Source organism: Lissotriton helveticus, chromosome 7 (genome assembly GCF_964261635.1).
Source record: "Lissotriton helveticus chromosome 7, aLisHel1.1, whole genome shotgun sequence".
In the NCBI taxonomy this organism is placed as follows: Eukaryota; Metazoa; Chordata; class Amphibia; order Caudata; family Salamandridae; genus Lissotriton; species Lissotriton helveticus.
In genome coordinates, this window is record NC_136068.1 from 46,358,349 (window position 1) to 46,376,469 (window position 18,121).

The 18,121-nt window shown below is 45.2% G+C and overlaps 1 protein-coding gene across 8 annotated transcripts in view; it reads right to left on the reverse strand.

Moving 5' to 3' along the window:
• LOC144767990 (guanylate-binding protein 1-like) overlaps nt 1-3,610 on the reverse strand; it is a 333,964-nt gene extending 330,354 nt beyond the window's left edge. For 5 of the 8 annotated variants that reach the window (XM_078651373.1, XM_078651372.1, XM_078651378.1 and 2 more), the window contains exons 1-2: nt 3,129-3,394; nt 2,443-2,564 (exon numbers count right to left, since the gene is read on the reverse strand). The gene's annotated coding sequence lies outside the window, so the exon portion shown is untranslated. Of the gene's footprint in view, nt 1-2,442; nt 2,565-3,128 lie in introns of all 8 variants that reach the window. The other 3 variants (XM_078651379.1, XM_078651376.1, XM_078651374.1) reach the window with 2 other exon arrangements.
• Between the last annotated feature and the right edge of the window lie 14,511 nt (nt 3,611-18,121).

Here is an 18,121-nt window from a genome sequence, read left to right on the forward strand (position 1 = left end):
TCACGGCCTAGTGCCACAAGAATATGTTTAACACATATAACCCGCTATGTCTTATTTTGTACGGCGAAATGCCACTGAAATATTAAATCTAATTAACATATGTGTCCACAACGTACCTTGGCTTCTCTTATATTCTTGCTCTACAAAACAATGTATGCCACATGGTTAGTGTCGAAGTATTTAAGTTATGACGATAACCATTAGAGATTGAGGTCGCTAACATACCTGAGACTGATTAACGCTCTCCTTCGACCAAAACACCCGCTGCCCTGTGCTGAATGCCGTATTGCCTGCGTGGCCTCCGCGAATAATACATAAACTCCGCATCCTCGTGGTGATTGCGGAGTTATAGAAATGGAAGACGGACTCGTCGGAAACGTGAAACTCTCTGAGTGCAGTTTCATGGGCGCCATGTTAGTGTGGCCATCACCAATACCAATACAATGACCAATACCAATATCACCACCAATACCACCACCACCAATGCCACCACCACCAATACCACCACCACAAATACCACCAATACCAATACCACCACCGATACCACCACCAATTTCACCATGATCAATACCATCACCACCTATACCAATGCCACCACCACCAATACCAATACCATCACTAATACCACCACCTCAGTGGCTATCGCTCACTAGTAATAGCAGGGGCACTGTACAAGGCTGGAGCTGCAGCCGAGACCGTCCCTCTCTCCCTCCATGCCTGCCATAAAGCACAGCATGCCCTGCACCAGGAGGTAAAGCCAGTGCCCTACTACATCTGGAGTGTTTTTTATTAGGCCAAAGAGAGCAATGACACTACGCAATGCCACACTGCAGACTCAAATCATGGCAAGGGAAAGAAATAGCCCACCCCCGCCTGATCTTCCACCTGAGCCACATCAGTGTAATCACCGAGCAAAAGGTGTTGGAGCGCTTTGTTAGTGTTCATAGCTCGGATCATATAACTCTCACTTCACACTTTTTGTCTGTGTAATTTTCAACACTTACATATCTAATTCACTCCACTATTTATCACTACTTTTAAGAGGTTGCAGGCCGGTCTCTTCCTCTGATATTTACAATCTAACATGCGGTCGAGAAGACCATTTATTGCAATGCAATAGGTCTCGCATTTCCGAGAGTTTAAGCTATTATTATTGTAAATGACAATGCCTTTTGTTTATGTTTTAAAACCCAAATCATGACTAAAAGGCATTTGCATTTAGAAACGCCAAAAGTTCAAACTCGCCTGAATGCAAGACCTATTGCATTGCTTGTTTTGCTATATACTTCCACTGGAAAGTTACCTAAAAGAAACGCAAAGCAGCAAAGTGCTGCTATGTGTTACTTAGCATCAAGGGGGTGTTACATGCATTCCCATGCACTCGCCCATGCTTTTGGTAGCAAAACCTATCTAGTAAAACTTTGAGATAGAGTTTTGTGCCAAATTAACACCACTTAAAAGTAGGCGCTTAAAGGAGAATTATTTTCATTTCTCCCCTCTTTTCTAACGTTGGCATGTGTGTTGCACTGTACAGCACACATACAAAGAAGATTTTTTCTTTTTAAGTTGTATAGATATAGTATTTTGAGCTGGAAGGGAACCCTCCCAGTAAAAATCTTATGCTCGACTCACACACACACCCTTGCACTATGGCGCAAACGCATGTGTGCGTGTCCACAGCAAAATTCTACGTTGGCACTAGGGAGAGGGGTGGAGAGAGTGCCATACCTCTGCAGACCAGGAGCTATCTGCTCTGTCCTTCTCACACAAGCAGCATCTCTAGCTGCTGTACTGCATGACACTTGCATAAATCATGTCTTTTTTTTTAACTCTGCACATTTTACTGTAGTTTTTATGTAGCAAAAACACGAACCGTAGGAAGGAGCTCTCTGTGTGAACACTACTTACACTACACAAGGTCACACTAATATTTTGCCTCAGGGAGTTTAAGTGATTTGTCAATAGTCAGAAGAATGAACCGACGCCAAGACATAAACCTGGCTTCCCACTTCCAAAGAAGCCAGCTCGGACCATATCACACCACCCTGGACATAGAGAGGATGGCATGCAGAAGCCACATGGAAGATCAGCTAGTTATGGGCTTGAAAGTCCACAGGACCTCGAGATTAGCCAGGCTTCAAGTTTGAGCCTGGCTAAAGCTTTCAGTAGGTAGTCAACTCGACTGGCCATGTGTCAGTTTTGCACCCCAGTCTGTCAATCATAGCTAAGAGTGCCAGGAAGTACCTCTTCTCAGAATTAGCACCTCACTTCAGCTACCACTGTTATTTTACAGTTATAGCGCCCTCTGCAGGCTATCATAGCTTACAGTGCCAGGAAGTACCTCTTCTCAGCACCAGCACCTTTACTTGGCTGTCACAGGTATTATTCTCCCCCACCTTGCGTTTAAAAGGCACACTTGAGCCAACTAGTTGACAAGCTTACCTGGGATGCACCTGTGTGCCTGTGGAGTGGTTTTGTGACCTGTGAAGACTTGGGCAGCATTTCAGCAACAGCCGATGACGTGTCTCTGCTCTCTATTACTTCTGCTCTCTTCTGATGAAGGTCTAACCCCAGAGAAATGTGGCTATAGATAACACCATTACCTGCAGCAACTTTGGTGAAAAACTACAGCAACTATGAAGAAAGCGTACCCCACTTATCAGAATGCAATGGAGTGAACTGTGCTGGGATGAGAGGCAGTGTGCTCCCTCCCCCTTGTATAATGCTGTTATAGTGCCGTCTGCTGCCTATCATAGCTTAGAGTGCCTGGGCATGCCTCCTCTCGCCACTAGCCCCTTACCTTGGCTCTCACAGGTATTCTACTGTTATAGAGCCCGCTGCTGGCGGTAAACAGCCCTCACAATAATAGTAATATATTAATGATATATATGAATATAATAATAAAAATGGCTAATATAGCTCTTGGAGTGCCTGGGCATGCCTCTTCTCGCCACTAGCCCCTTACCTTGGCTCTCACAGGTATTCTGCTGTTATAGAGCCCGCTGCTGGCGGTAAACAGCCCTCACAATAATAGTAATATATTAATGATATATATGAATATAATAATAAAAATGGCTAATATAGCTTAGAGTGCCTGTGCATGCCTTTTCTCGCCACTAGCCCCTTACCTTGGCTGTCACAGGTATTCTGCTGTTATTGAGCCCGCTGCCGGCGATTACAGCTCTTGTATTGCCTGGGCATACCTCTTCTCGGCACTAGAACCGTTCCTTGGTTGTCACAGGTACTCTACTGTTACAGCGCCCTCTGCTGGCTCTCTCGGGTCAATGTGCCAGGGGGTGCCTCTTCTCGGCACCAGCCGCGTCCTCGATCAGCTCCTCGGTTTGGGCTGCGATGAAAGACGGCAGCGCTCGGCGCCTCCGCTCGCTCGCCCTGTGATCGCCGGCAGGGAGGGGGCCTTAAATAGGGCAGGTTTCCGCCCCGCCCCGCCCTCTCCCGGCCCTGCTCCGTAACTCCCTTTTAGGATTGGCTGCCAGCAGCGCGCAGGTAACCCCCGCTCAGCCCTGTTTCAGGACCCTTCTCCTCCCAAAAGAGCGGACTTGGCGCGGGTCCCGCCTCCGTTTAGGGCGGACAAAGGTGGCAGCTTCTCTGCGCTATTATTACTTTTTTGTTTCGGTTTTATATAGCGCGAACTCGACCCGAAGATCTAGGAGGCTTTGCAATGCGCACCAGTTACGTCACACAAGGATAGATTCATTTCTTCTCGGCACGGGGAGATCAAGTGATTTGCCCCAAATCACAAGAGCCTCAGCGCCGAACCGGCTTCCCCACTTCCAAAGTCGGCAGCTCTGGCCGTAAGGCCACATCCAACATGAAACAATCGCTGCGAATCCCAACCCGTGACTCTTGCGAATAGTGCACTGGTTTCTGTTGTCTCGTTTCTGGACAAGAAGTATGAAGGGCTGAGTCAGCCCTGCTAATATTAGAACCCGTGAGACCGTCTGCACAGTGAGCCCGCTGCCAGCCGGGCTCAGAAAGAGTTACGCACAGTGGTCGAAGTGGGGGGGGGGGGGGGGGGGGGGGGGGAAGTAGGGGAACTGTGGGTGGAGCATCAGGAGGTGGGAATAACCAGAGGATTGGGTCAGTGGGCGGAGTCAGAGGTGAGGCTAAAAAGAGCAAAACCTACCGATTTTTAGTATGTTTGGCACCCACAACCAATGGATACACGTTTATTTGAGGTTTAATAGATTAGTTAATGACATTAAAATACATTTACAATGTGGGTTACGTTTTCAATCACAGAATGTCCCGAATACGCTTATAAGGAACCAGGGCCCACATGCATCAATATCGGCTTTTGCGAGTTCTAAATTGCGAAAAATAACGATTCGCAATTTAGAAATCGCAAAAGCCTATGCACGAATATTTTAGCTTTTTTTTTGCAATTCGGTAAAAATCGCTATTTTTACTGAATTGCATAAAAAGTGCCATTTTTCAATTGCGAATTTACAATTCCTATTCATTCCTATGGGCCAAAATGCCCATAGGAATGAATGGGAATTGCGAATTCGCAATGTGAAATAGCAATTCATCAATGCATTTCAAGGGTGGAGAGGGGGGTCAAAATGACCCCCCCCTGCACCCATGAAATGTACTTTTCAGTATAAGTTACAGACACACATGTCCTAAGGACATGTGTGTCTGTAACTTAACAGTTTAAAAAATGCATTTCTGTACATTTTTAAACAATTTCGCAAATTACCACGAGGTTGAACTTCGTGGTAATTTGCACTTCCAATTTTAAAAATCGCACATTTTTCTGAAATGATGCATAGCATTTAAGAAATCGCACAATTGCGATTTCTTATATGCTATCGCAATTTTAGAAATCGTTAAAAAGTAGCGACTTCTAAAATAACATGATGCATCCCAAACAGCACTTTTGGAATCGCAAACGGCCGATTTGAAGGAATCGCACCGTTTGCGACTCCAAAAATGCTTGATGCATGTGGGCCCAGGTGCCATTTCCCTCCGAGCCATGCGGGTTCATCCATCAGCTCTTCTCCCTTTTCCTAACCATTTCTGAACATAACATTTTGGTTTAAATTCTATGACAGGAGGCCCACATGTTGGGGAGCACTGTTGAGTACGTCATTCAGTGCCCCTCAGTCAGTGCAAAATTGTAGTCCTATATTTTTTATGTGCTTCACGTAACATGTAATGAAGCCAGCATTAGACGCCTTCTGGTTTCCTGTTATTGTATCTAGAAATAGCACTCAAAATGAATATATACACCTAAAATAATCCAGACCTGTTGGTTTTGCAGATGCTTTTAGCATTATCAGATGAATGAGCTACAATTATTATATTAGTAGTTTGTGTAATTACTACTCAAGTTAGTTAGCAATGAGAATTGCAAATGCATCAATTCTGAAATTATGAGACTCAAACAGTGGTAGAGGCAGAAATAGGTAGAGGGCCTCGGATTATCTCAATCAGTTATTTTCTCCCCTTGAGACTACTATCCTCTGCAATCACTATTAGACACCTTCATCCTTTGTCTCTCTTTAAAAGCACTGTAGGTCTAGAAATACCACCCAACAGAGACTGCATGAAGACGGTCAAACATGAATGGCAAAATATCCTAATTTGGAAATGTTTTCCACATAATTATAACTCTGCCATATTTTCCACATAATACATCATCGGCCGCATAATCTGATGGTTTTAATTAATTTTTTTAATTTTTTTTTATTTAGAAGTTTTCTATAGCGCTAACAAGACCCGAAGGTAGCAGAGCGCTTTACAGTAAAAGGAATGAAAAGGTGAACAACAAGACACGTAACAAGTAAAGGCGATCAACGAAAGACAATTTGGAAGGAGGAAAAGTTTGTACAGTAGGACTTCTTGGTAATAGGATACAGGGATACCACATAGTTCTGGGGGTGCTTGCTGATCCTAGTTAACCATGACCTAGGGAACGGATAAGGAACAAGGATTTGAGTTGGCTCTTGAATTCCGCATAGGACGGTATGGTTCTGATGTGCGGGGGGATGGAGTTCCATATTTTGGGGGCATTTCAGCTACATACAATTAAAAAATTGTATGTAGCTGAAATGATCAAAACATGTGACTTGTGTTGCTGTGAAGTAGAAAGCCCTTTACAAAGGTTGACTGGTCACCATTCTCACTGCTGCACTTGTATGTTAAACTGCTATTATTGAGGCAAAAGCTTTGCAGAGACTGTAGGATGTGTTAAAAAGTCAAAATAATAAAGTATCAGAAAATATACTTCACATTACGCAGCAGCCTTTCTTTGCTGCATAATTTAGCCAAAACTACAACATAATGTTGTCTTCCATTGCTGCATAATTACAGTGGCCCCAAAGCAGGCAGCACGTGTTAAAAGTGCTTGTGCTTGTGCATGAAGCAGAGATGCCTGCATGTTCCTGAGACCCGTAATCCTAAAAAAAAACAATAAACTAGAAAAAAACTGTAGCCCACTTTTCACGAAGTGCAAATTGCACAGACCTTTCGCAGGCAACTCCCACAACGTAAGGAACACCCCTCTTTTGTGTGCATCAAATATCTTGTAAAACACACTGGTTCAGAAACCCCGTTCTGTAGCTGCATAACATCCTTTCTGTCTGACAGCATAGGAGACTCTGATAATAAGATCCAAGAAGCTGGTTTTACATGAGCTCATGGTTTGCAGGCGACGCTCAGTTCGTGTTATAATAGTTTAATTCTGCTTTAGTCAGTTACTCTTATAATCAGGGGCCCATCTGGTTTTACCACTTGTGCACTTGCTTTATGTCTCGCTGACATCTGCATGTACTGCAGTGTTCACTTAACTATTGTTGTATTTTCTACTTTACAGCACTGACACTGTTCCAATCAGTGCTTTGTGTACTTTTCTAGGCACACGTTTTGTGCAGCGATTCAGGATTAATCTTAATGTCATATCCAATCATTTAAGCCTTGCACCCAGCAACAAGGCCTAAAAGGCACTAGGGCTGAGGTGACAACACCTGGCCTCTTGGGAGGCCGCTTCTCTTACCCCCCTGCCAGCCCACCATAGACTGAAGTGAGAATGCACAATGGCCATAACATCACCTCTTCTTTCAGCCTCCCCATGTAGGCCCATGCCTATTCACACCCTCCCCATTGCCCCCATAACATGAAGGTGATGGCCCGGCAGGGGATGACACTACTTCTGGCCCCACGAAGCAGGGGGCCCAGACCAGAATGCCCCAAAGGCCAGAGCAACACCGAGCTCCCAGCCTCAAATTACAGAGGGTCAGGAGAGAGCCCGGGATGCTGGCGCCGCATTACAGTGGCCTGGCGAAGACAGTAGGAATATTGTACCCGTTTACAGAGGCTTAAATAAACGGCTCATAGGTGCCCCTGAAGCACTGGCCCATCGCCCCATGCCGGACTGCCGGCCTTCCTAATCCGATGCCGTAGCTAATTGAGGTGTAAATCACACTCTAGCAGCAGGGCCACCAAAGGTTGCCGTTTTCGCGTGATGAATGATTGCTCCCACAGTGATGCTTTGCAGGCTCACGCCCGTGACACAGAGGGGAAGGGAGAGGAGGTCGTGGCAACTGCAGACGCCTTCCTTAATGTGCAACACACAGGGCTGGACTATCACGCAATATTTTTTAAGTTCAGACCATTCCTGCCGTCCTGGGACGCATTTTTAAAGAACAGAAGTAGGGGAACGGACTGTGTTAAATTTAAAAAGTAGGGGCACGCCACGCCCTTCCGATCCCGCCCACTTCTACCACTGGTTACGCACATGCACGTGCCAGTGCCCAAGAGTATTCTTCGGGCATTCACAAACTGAGGGACGCCCATGCATGTGTGCTGGGGCGAAGCTCACTCCCACACGCTCCGGGCAGCAGGGGTATCACAGCTCGAGTCAGTGCCGACCCTCAAGGCTCTGGAAATGTGCTACACCGCACCAAAGACTTATCGGAGCCACTGTGCCAGCCTGAAGCTCAGTTACTTAAGCTGTGACTGGGCCACCCCAAATAACAATCCCCTTCTAGGTGACCTCCCCGTCACTCGCCTTGGCAGTGCATCTTCAGTGAGTGTTGGATGCTTGCACTGCTCTGCCCTGCTGGAGGGGTGCCCGGGGAATGGAAGATGGCGCTTGCTGCCTCCTGTGAGAGAGGGAAGCTTGCACTGCTCTGCCCTGCTGAAGGGGTGCCCGGGGAATAGAAGATGGCGCTTGCTGCCTCCTGTGGAAGTGTGGTAAATAAATAATTAAATACCTGTGCTATTTTTGACAAGATATACTAATAACAGATAGCTCAATAAATAAGAGTCAAGATTCGAGGTAGCTAGAGTTTGCAGGTTTTAATACAGGCATAAAGGACAGGAACAGGACAACCTGCACGGGAATAGGATGGCAGCTGCCGGGGGGCAGGATCGGGACAACAGCTAACTTTAATAACATTGTACAACATATATATACTAAAACAATTGCATGGCAGTACATACAGTAGGCGTAGCAGTGGGCGGAGTTTGTAGCAGTCGCGAAAGATAAGGCAGAAAGTAGGTGTAACAAGAGGCGTGTACATGGACATGTGATGTAAACGTAACAGAATATGTCATAAACGGGGCAGAAACATGGAGGGGGCTACCTAAGGAGCCGGGACCTCTAACCTAGTGGTGCGCGCAAGCTGGCAATGACGTGTTACTAGGGAGAACTGGGGGCTATGACTTCTGCGCTAGAAGAGGAGACTAAAGTCTGGAGAGTCAGAGCGACATGTACCTAAACATTATCTAGTATCTGATGTTTAGAGAACATGTTGATAGAATCCAAAAGTTATCAGGGCAAAGGCTAACAGACACTAAGACTGGTGCATGCATTATTCTACATGTAGTGCGTGTTGAGGAATATGAAATGACCATTAATACAGTATTTCTCTTACATGGAGACGTAAAGGCTAGACGATGACTGAAACTATTGATGCGATTCAGTAGCTTAGGAATGCAGAGAAGGAGAGCTGGACTGATAACTAGAATCATAACATACTCTTGGCAGACTGGCAGGCAGAGCCAGGCCGAGCCGGGCACTGTGAGGCAGGAAGTAAGTGAAGGGTCAGGGATACAGGTGGGGGCTGTATCGCTCCTCAGCGAGGGTTCAGGAGACAGGAGCTGAATCTGGTGTCCGGGCCCTTTTGAGGCCTAGAAACGGGGACTTTTACTGAATTAACGTGCACACTGGGAAACGTGGCAACATAACTTTACATAGGCCTAATACTCGTAGCTTTCACGAGAACTGGAAATTGGCATACTAGAGTTGGACACAACTAGAATTGCGTCTTTAATCGATCATAAGGGAATACATATGCATATTGATCATGCACATATAACATAAGATGGGGAACACGTAGGGACACAGAACATGGCAAAATTTACTTTTCCACATTCCCTCCTTGTCACTACGTTTCCATCAGGAAACATCAATATTCATGATACCATCTATCATTTCATACAGTATCATTTGCTCGTCTCGAATTGGCTTGGAACGGGACTTAGGACTAGAACTAAGACTAGAAATACAGGATGTAGCACAAATGCCGCAAATCGCAGGGCCACATTGTAAACAGAGGCAGCATCTGAAAATGATCATTACTGCAATACCTAGGAATGACAGTACTTTCCATCCCCAGGCAGAAATTATACTCCAGAGCCAACCGGACCATGTCCAGGTGCCTGGATTCTGGTGTAACTGATGGGCAATTTTATGAAGTCTGGTTATAGCTGAATAAACAGACGGCGCGTTATTAGGAATGAAAATGCAGCAACTAGATCCGATGACTCTACATGCTCCTCCTCTATCGGCCAGTATGACGTCAAGAACGAGACGATTTTGGAGCACGACAAATCTCATAGCAGATTGCTCTTCGGTTAAGTTACCTAGAGCAGAAGTAGTCTCATTCACTACTGCTTCAAGGGTTCTGGTTAACCTACGGATTAGCTTACTATTCTGGACAGGGCCTATAAAGAAGAAGAATCCTTTATTAAAATCTTGATACTGTTCTAGAGCAGTTTCAGTTTGATCGACAATTGGGGACTCGATCTCCCTTCTATGTCTAATGTGTACTAGATGTGTGTTTCTATGATAATCGGATGGGGCTAGAAAAACTGGTGGCAGTAGGAAGGCAATGTAACAGGTTCCATCCCAATCGAGGGGCAGACGAACATATGCGGTCTGACCACAAACAAAATAAGAATGACGTGAGGCTTTGAAAATAGATTTCCCACTGTCACTATACTTGACAGTAGTAGTACAATCACTATGTCCTACATGTGCGGAACCATTCTTTCTGACACATAATTCGCCTTTGACTGGTAGTACTGAAATAGCAGGTAAATCTGGAGTAGTATCAGACTGAACATTCAGGACCATAAAATTCGAAGAATAATTACCTAAATTATAAACTTCATTTTCTAGATCTAACCCTGTTCTATGGGAAAGACCTTGCTTGTCTGGAAAACATGTACTGTTCAGAAGGGACATATCGGTTGAGGATGACGTTAACGTGGACCATGCTCCACACGAACCATTATGTGAAAACGGATAAGGAAAGAGTGGCAGAACTCCCTTCGGTGTCTGGAAAGGGGGGAGTCGACCACACACCCAACAATTAGTGGCATTGCTGGTCTGGTGTGAATAGTGCAACATTCTGATAAATGTATTATTACGCATAGCGAGACGATAGGATAGCTCGTGAGGAGGCAGATCACTAAATGTGTGCTCTACTGTAGCATTAGAGAATTTATTTACATGAGAAATTGGAAAACATAAATGCAATGCATAACTAGTGCAGGTAACCATCAAACTCAATAATAGAAGAAAACATAAAATAATGATACATCTAATGGAGTTTTGACTAACTCTCTCACTATGGGGGTCTATCTCATACATGTCAGAAACCTGTCTAACCGCTTCACCCGAGGGGGACTTAGACAATTAAACTGGCTGACTTATTTTACTAGACCGGAGCTTCTGTTTATACTCCTGCTGCGGAGTTTCCTCTAACAGGGGAGGCTTGGAATCAAAGTTTGTAGCGGGACAGTCCTTGAGAATAGGGCAGTTTTTAAAGTTCTGGCAGTCCTTAAAAATGTTCTTGGAAAAAGTCTTTTCTCGGAGTCCATGAAACTTCTTGACGTGAGACAGATGGACCCACCCCTTGCGGCCTTCCAGCTTCACGGCCGTGCGGGTGGTCAGAAGGACAAGTTGAGGCTGTTTCCAGCGGGGCTCCAGCGGACTTGAACGATCAAAGTTCCTCACAAGGACCAAACTTCCTGGAACGATTTCATGCGGTTTCACCTCGGTATTGTCTGGAAATGCGGCGGCAACCTGTGAACGACAAGAGTGGAGGGCAGACATCAAGGAAGCTAGGTAATCTGTCAGCATATTACTGGAAACATCTGTAATACTTCGGGGTCTGGGTGTACCCCACATGTTCGGGGGGCGGCCGAATACGACCTCATAAGGGGACAGACCTGATCTGGAATGTGCGACCATGCGCATATAAAACAGAGCGACTGGCAGAGCTACTAGCCAGTCTACACCTTTCTCTTTACAGACTTTGGCGATGCGGATTTTCAGGGTCTGATTATGTCTCTCTACGAGACCTGCTGCTTCAGGATGGCGTACACAATGAAACTTCCACTGGTACCCTAACAGAAGGGAAACATGCTTCATGAGTTCAGATGAGAATGGCTGGCCGTTGTCTGAATACACGACCCTAGGGAGTCCATAACGAGGGAAAAATTCACGAACCAGCTGCTTGGCAGTGGTCGCGGCTGTGTAATCTGGGACTGGATATGCCTCTGTCCACCTGGACAAAGCGCATACAACTACAAGGACATACTTGAAACCTCGGCATCGCTCCATCTGAATATAATCCATTTGGAGGACCTCAAAAGGGTGGTCAGGAGGCTGGAATCCCCCTTGTTCCACCGGGACACTTTTACCTGGATTGAACTGACAACATATCATACAGGTACGGACTTTCTGCTTGGCTGCAGCTCGTAAATGCTTGTTGAACCAAATGTTCTGGATACTGTCTAACATAGCTTTTTCTCCTAAATGTGCAGGACTATGTGCGGTATTAATAATGACTTGAACCATTGAGTCGGGGAGAAACCATGTGGCTTTTCCCTTCGTCAACCATCCCTGATCTGTCTGGACCCCTCCTTGTTCGGACCATTTCTTGATTTCATCGGGAGTAGCATGTAACTGGATATCTGTGACATCTTGAGTGGGGTCCTTAACTGTCATACATGTAGTCGGATCTGGAGTGTGTGTCAGTGTCGTGTTAACTGGAATGTCTGGAGTCTGGGCTGTAAGCTTGGCTGTTTGATCTGCTAGATCATTACCTTGGGAAATAGTGTCAGTGACTTTCGTATGTGCTTTGCACTTCATGATAGCGATAGCTGTCGGTAAATGTATTGCATCTAACAGAGCTTGAATGAGGAGACCATGCTGAATCTTGGTTCCATGAGAAGTCATAAAACCTCTTTCTTGCCAGAGCACTCCAAAGTCGTGTACGACTCCGAATGCATAACGTGAATCTGTGTAAATGTTAACTTTCAGGTTCTTGGCACGTATGCAGGCTTGGGTCAGAGCAACTAGCTCTGCTGCTTGAGCGGACAGAGTGTCAATACGGTGTGTCTCTATAACTTCAGTTTCAGTAGTCACTGCATACGCGGCTACTAGTTCTCCTGTACTTGTTCTCATACATGAACCATCCACATAAAGTGTCAGGTCGGGATCTGGTAATGGAATATCTGTCAGGTCTTGTCTTGGCTTTGTCATGGTGTTAACTACTTCCACACAGTCATGTGTGGCAGGATTTGAAGTAACTGACGGTAACAGTGTAGCAGGATTTAGAACGTTGCAGCGTCTGATTTCTATGTGTGGCTGGAACAGTGTCAATTCATAACCTGTTAAACGTGCAATAGTCAAGTGCTGGGTCTGTGTTCGGTTTAAAAGAACTTCCACGGAGTGTGGAACTTGTACTGTCAGGGAATGCCCTAATACTATGGAATCACTTTGTCTGATAGCTAGTGCTGTGGCTGCAACTGACTTGAGGCACACAGGCAGAGCCTGGGCCACTGGATCTAGTGTGCTTGAAAAATAAGCACAAGGCTTGTATTGTCCTGCTTGATCTTGTGTGAGAACAGATAATGCTGTACCTTCACGTTCTGTGACAAAAAGTGTAAAAGGCTTACTGTAGTTCGGTGTTGCTAGAACAGGTGCTTGGCATAAGGCTTTCTTTAATTCATTAAAAGCAAGTGTATGTTCAGATGTCCAAGGGAGGACAGTCGATACGGCTGCCTCCTGTGTCGTTAACTGTATCAGTGGTTTGGCTAGAAACGCATACTGAGGAATCCATTGTCGTCAATAAGAAGTGAGGCCGATAAAAGCTCGTACCTCCTTCTGGGTCTTGGGCTGAGGAAGACTCGCTATTAACTGGATACGGTCAGGTGTCAACTGCCTACCCCTCTTGGACAGTAAGTGGCCTAAATAGATCACTTGCTGGACACAGAATTGAAGCTTCGAAGGGGACACCTTGTGCCCCATCTCGGCTAGGAAATACAGAACTGTAAGTGACGCTCGCTCGCAGTCACGTTCAGAACGGGCTGTGATCAGTAGATCATCGACATACTGGAGCAGGGCAGTGTCAGTTGGCATGTGAATATTGTCTAGTTGTCTTTTAAGTGCTTGACTGTAAATACTAGGACTTTCTGTGAAACCTTGAGGAGCTCGTGTGAATTTATAGCTCCTTCCATTTAAACAGAATCCGAAAAGGAACTGGCTGTCTGGATGAATGGGGACACTGAAAAATGCATTCTTGAGGTCTATGACTGTAAAAAACGTAGCTTCAGAATCAATGGCTGTCAATAGGGAAGAAATATCTGGAACAACTGGGTACTGGGGAATGATACATTTATTGAGTTCTCGAAGGTCAATCACTAATCGATATACTGGAGGTGCATTTGGATCAGTACGTTTCATGACTGGAATGATAGGAGAATTACATACATTGGAGTCAGTTTCTACAACCACTCCTTGAGCAATGAGCTCGTCAATAATTTTGGATAAGGCTGCTACAGCCTCAGGTGGCAGTCTGTACTGTCTGATTCGTGGTAACACTACACCTGGCTTAAGAGTCACACGATGGGGTGTGATTTGCATAAAACCAACATCAGTTGGACCTTGTGCCCATAGATTCTGCGGGACATTCAGTAATCTTGGATCAAAATCACGTAATACATAGTGACCTTTAAAGTCACGTAAAAACAAACGTATTCCTTCTGGGGAACAACAAATAACTGCACCTAATTCTTTCAGTGTCTTAATACCTAACACATTTTCTGGACATGACTTCGTAAGTAACAGATCAGTAGTTCGGGACAATGGACCTACTTCTAGAGTAACTGGTTTAGAAATCTCGTTAACTATTGGCTTTCCTGAAAATCCAAGGGAAACATTTCTTGAGCCTGAGAGCGGAGCCCCTGGAACCTCGTCATGACTGATAGTAGTCCTACTTGCCCCTGTATCAATCAGAAACTTTCTGTCTTTCCCTAATACTTGACTGTGAACATAGGGACCCTCTTGATCTACAGGTATCTCGATGAGAGGCAAGCCTACCTCCCTCTCTAGGCTGTTTCATGAATACTGCTGGTACTCTGGATACTCGGACTGTGCATACTGGTACATTTGCTGTGTAACATGCTGTGTTGCAGCTATCGGCTGCGGTACTGTAACTGTCTGTTGTGCATTCTGTGGTAACTGAGAAGTCTGTGAAACTTGTTCTTGTCTAGGCGGACGTGGTCTTTCTTTAGTCTTACCGGTAGCTATGTTGTGTTTCAGAACTGCACACTCGTTTATAAAATGACCTGGTTGTTTACAATAATTGCAGGTCCCTTTAACAGGAACTGCAAGATGACTGACTTGATTCGTACCCCTCTTCTGACTGTCTTGAGGAACAGATTGTGCAACTAATACTTTCATTTTCGTGTCTTTCATACGTTTCCTTTCGTGTTCTTGCTCTTCCCTGATTCTATTCTGGTGGTACTGGAGCATCTGAAGCATTTGGGACGGAGTATTAGCTTGCCAGGTACTTTCGACTTTCAAAACTCGGTTTTTAACTTGTGGACTTGAATTCTCGACTAGTTTAGTAACAAAAAGATGAGGGTATGACTCACTACTCGTCTTCAAACCACTGTTAATGCTAAAGCATTTCTCGAATCTAGAATAAAAATCACTAGTATCTTCGTCTGGTTTCTGTTTACAGGCTGAGATCGCATCCCAGTCTTCCTTTTTCGTGGCTAGTAATCTTGGCAAAACTTGAATTAATAACTCTGGCAATTCTTTACATTTGTCTCCTAGACCGGTACCTGGTACACGTGTATTTTCTTCAGCTTCTAGAGCTGCCCAATCTATCTTTTTCTCTCCCACCTCCCATTCTTTTTCCTTGAGTTTTTCATATGTGCCCGCAGGCAACAGGACCTTTAACATTTTAATTATATCTGGATACGTGTATTCTCCCATACGGAGCATGTCTTTTAATTCACGGTGGAACCCTGCTGGATCTTTGTCGTGACAGGGAATTAACTTCTTCATCTCTAAGAGTTCCATCTTTGTAATCGGGGTGTAAACAAATACTCGTTGCATTTCACCACCCTGTGTCCTAACTGGGTGTACTTCTCGTAACGGATGCTGTCTATCTATGTAAAACGGTTTACTTTCTGGAGGTGTGACACGAACAAAATGCGGATTCAGAAACGTTCTATATTTGTGGCGCTGTTCTAGAATGATACTAATTAAATCGGTACCTAGACCTTTCCATCTATACTGGAGTAACTCGTTCAGGACATCATGTAACGGACCTGGATCGGAATGCTGACCCTCATACAGTGTGATGAGGTGCTGGATCATATACATACCCACCAGTCGCTGCTCGGCTGGGGGCAGTTTCAGAAACATTTGTGCCACTATTTCGTCTGGAAAAGTGGTAGAATCAGTAGCCCATCGGACTGCTGATCGGGCTAGTTCTTGTTCATGCATAGTACTAAGTTCACTATAACCGATTCGTGATTTCAGAATGTGATCGGTAGCTTGAAATACTTGTTCTAGAGAACCTTGTTCTGGTGTTGGAAGAGGAACAGTTTTCTTGTAGTCTAGACGTGAATGTCGGTCGGAAAGTCTAGTTCTACCTACATACGCTATTCTGGTGGGATTCTCGTCGTCTACCTCTTCGGTAGGAGAGTCGTCTTCTTTCTCGCTTACTTGTGCTGCTTTGCGTTTGTCGTGTAACCTTATTATTTCCTTACGAATTTTCTTGTACATACTCTCTATACTACTGAGTGTCCTGTGTCTTCCCTCGGCTATATTATCACTCCACCTTGTCAGGACTTTCATTTCGGTCGGATCTTTAGTCGGATAATCTTGTTCCCTTATTAAACAATTAATTAGAAACTTTAATAGCATGAGCTGGGTCTCAGCTTTCCTTAGAGAAATAACTTCGCCAACACTTTCTGGGTCTGTTCCTGTACGAATGAAACGATATATTCTGTCTAGATCTTCTTTCATATTCGGTAGGGTGTCCAAATACTCGGTCACCCGTCTTACGCGCAATGAATATATAACCATACTATCATCACCTGGGACTGGATCATAACGGCATTCGGTAAGAGCTCGCCTGATATCTGCAACGGACTGATGTTTGGGCGTACGCTGTAACGCACGTTCATGTAACTCGACTGATGTTACACGTTTGTGTGGCGGCGGGGTTCCAGGAGGACCTCCTCCCGCAGCCCCTAAACTGGAATCGTCGACTGATACTCTTCGTGTTGGCAGAGTGACCGATGTAGCGGGTACTTGTAATGTAGGCTGGACCGGGGGTACCGTAACGGGTGCCCCGGTGGCTGGAGGAGCAGGAATTACATTATTTACAGGAGCTGGCGGAGCAGGATTTGCATATTCTGGGACTGTGTCGTCCAAGTAGGACGAGAGGAAAATATCAGCTGCGGTCGGTTTGTGACGTAGCTTGGTCGGAACTAATGGCGGCGGAAAATTACTGGATGCCTCTGGGGTTGCTTTTGGCAAGCCCTCGGCAAGAAGAGGGTACATACCCTTAATAAGGGCATTCCTCTGTCTGTCTGACTGTTCGGTTTTAACTCGTTCACCTATTTCAATTAATTCCCTTTCTTGGGCTCTTTCTGAGGATTCTCTACTTAATTCTGACTTTCTGATTTCTTTTTCCAGCGCCTAGAGACCCTTACGGGTGATTGTGCGCTTTACAAATGTGGACTTTTTTTCGGTTCTTTTATGAGATTCTTTGCGCCATAACTCGATGGCATCTTTCTGTGACTGTCTGGCTTTCTTTTTCCATAATACTTCTTCTACTCGCATGATGCACTCGGCATCCCATGTGCCTGATACAGGCCATCTATATTTCTCTTCTAATTCCTTAGTATACTCGACCCATAAGTCTAGATATAATATGGCACTTATGCCATGCTTATGATACATAAAATGACCTGGACTGTCCCTAGGCGGGACAGGAACTGCTTCCTCGAGCAGACATTTTCTAGTTTTTAACTGACGTAATTTTGAGAACAGAGGCATGACGTAAACTGGGATCTGGACCCAGTACAATACACAATGAACACAATAATGACTTGAGACTGATCACTCATACCACGACATTGAAAACACGTGAAATAACATTAAAATAACAGTTCGGACAGAAACATTACCTGGAATACTTGAGAACAGAAACACATGAATTTCTCGAGAACAGAACTTACTAGAATTTCTAGATGCACTGCTGAAACAGTACGAAACATACCGGTCCCATAAAGAGACACGTCAGGACCCGCATCCACCTAAGTGGACACTTCGTGTTGGATCTGTGTACCCAAACCCATGGACCAGAGACAATTAGATTGACCCTGTCTAGATACTACCCCAGCAACGGTACTCACCGGGCAGCAAGAACGGAAGGCCTCGGACTGGACTGGACTGCTACGACGATGGACAGACGAACTTCGGACTTCAGTTACGGGTGGGCCTCCGGATACCTCGGACCTTGGACTCTCGGCTTGGGCTCTGGTCGGGACTCGC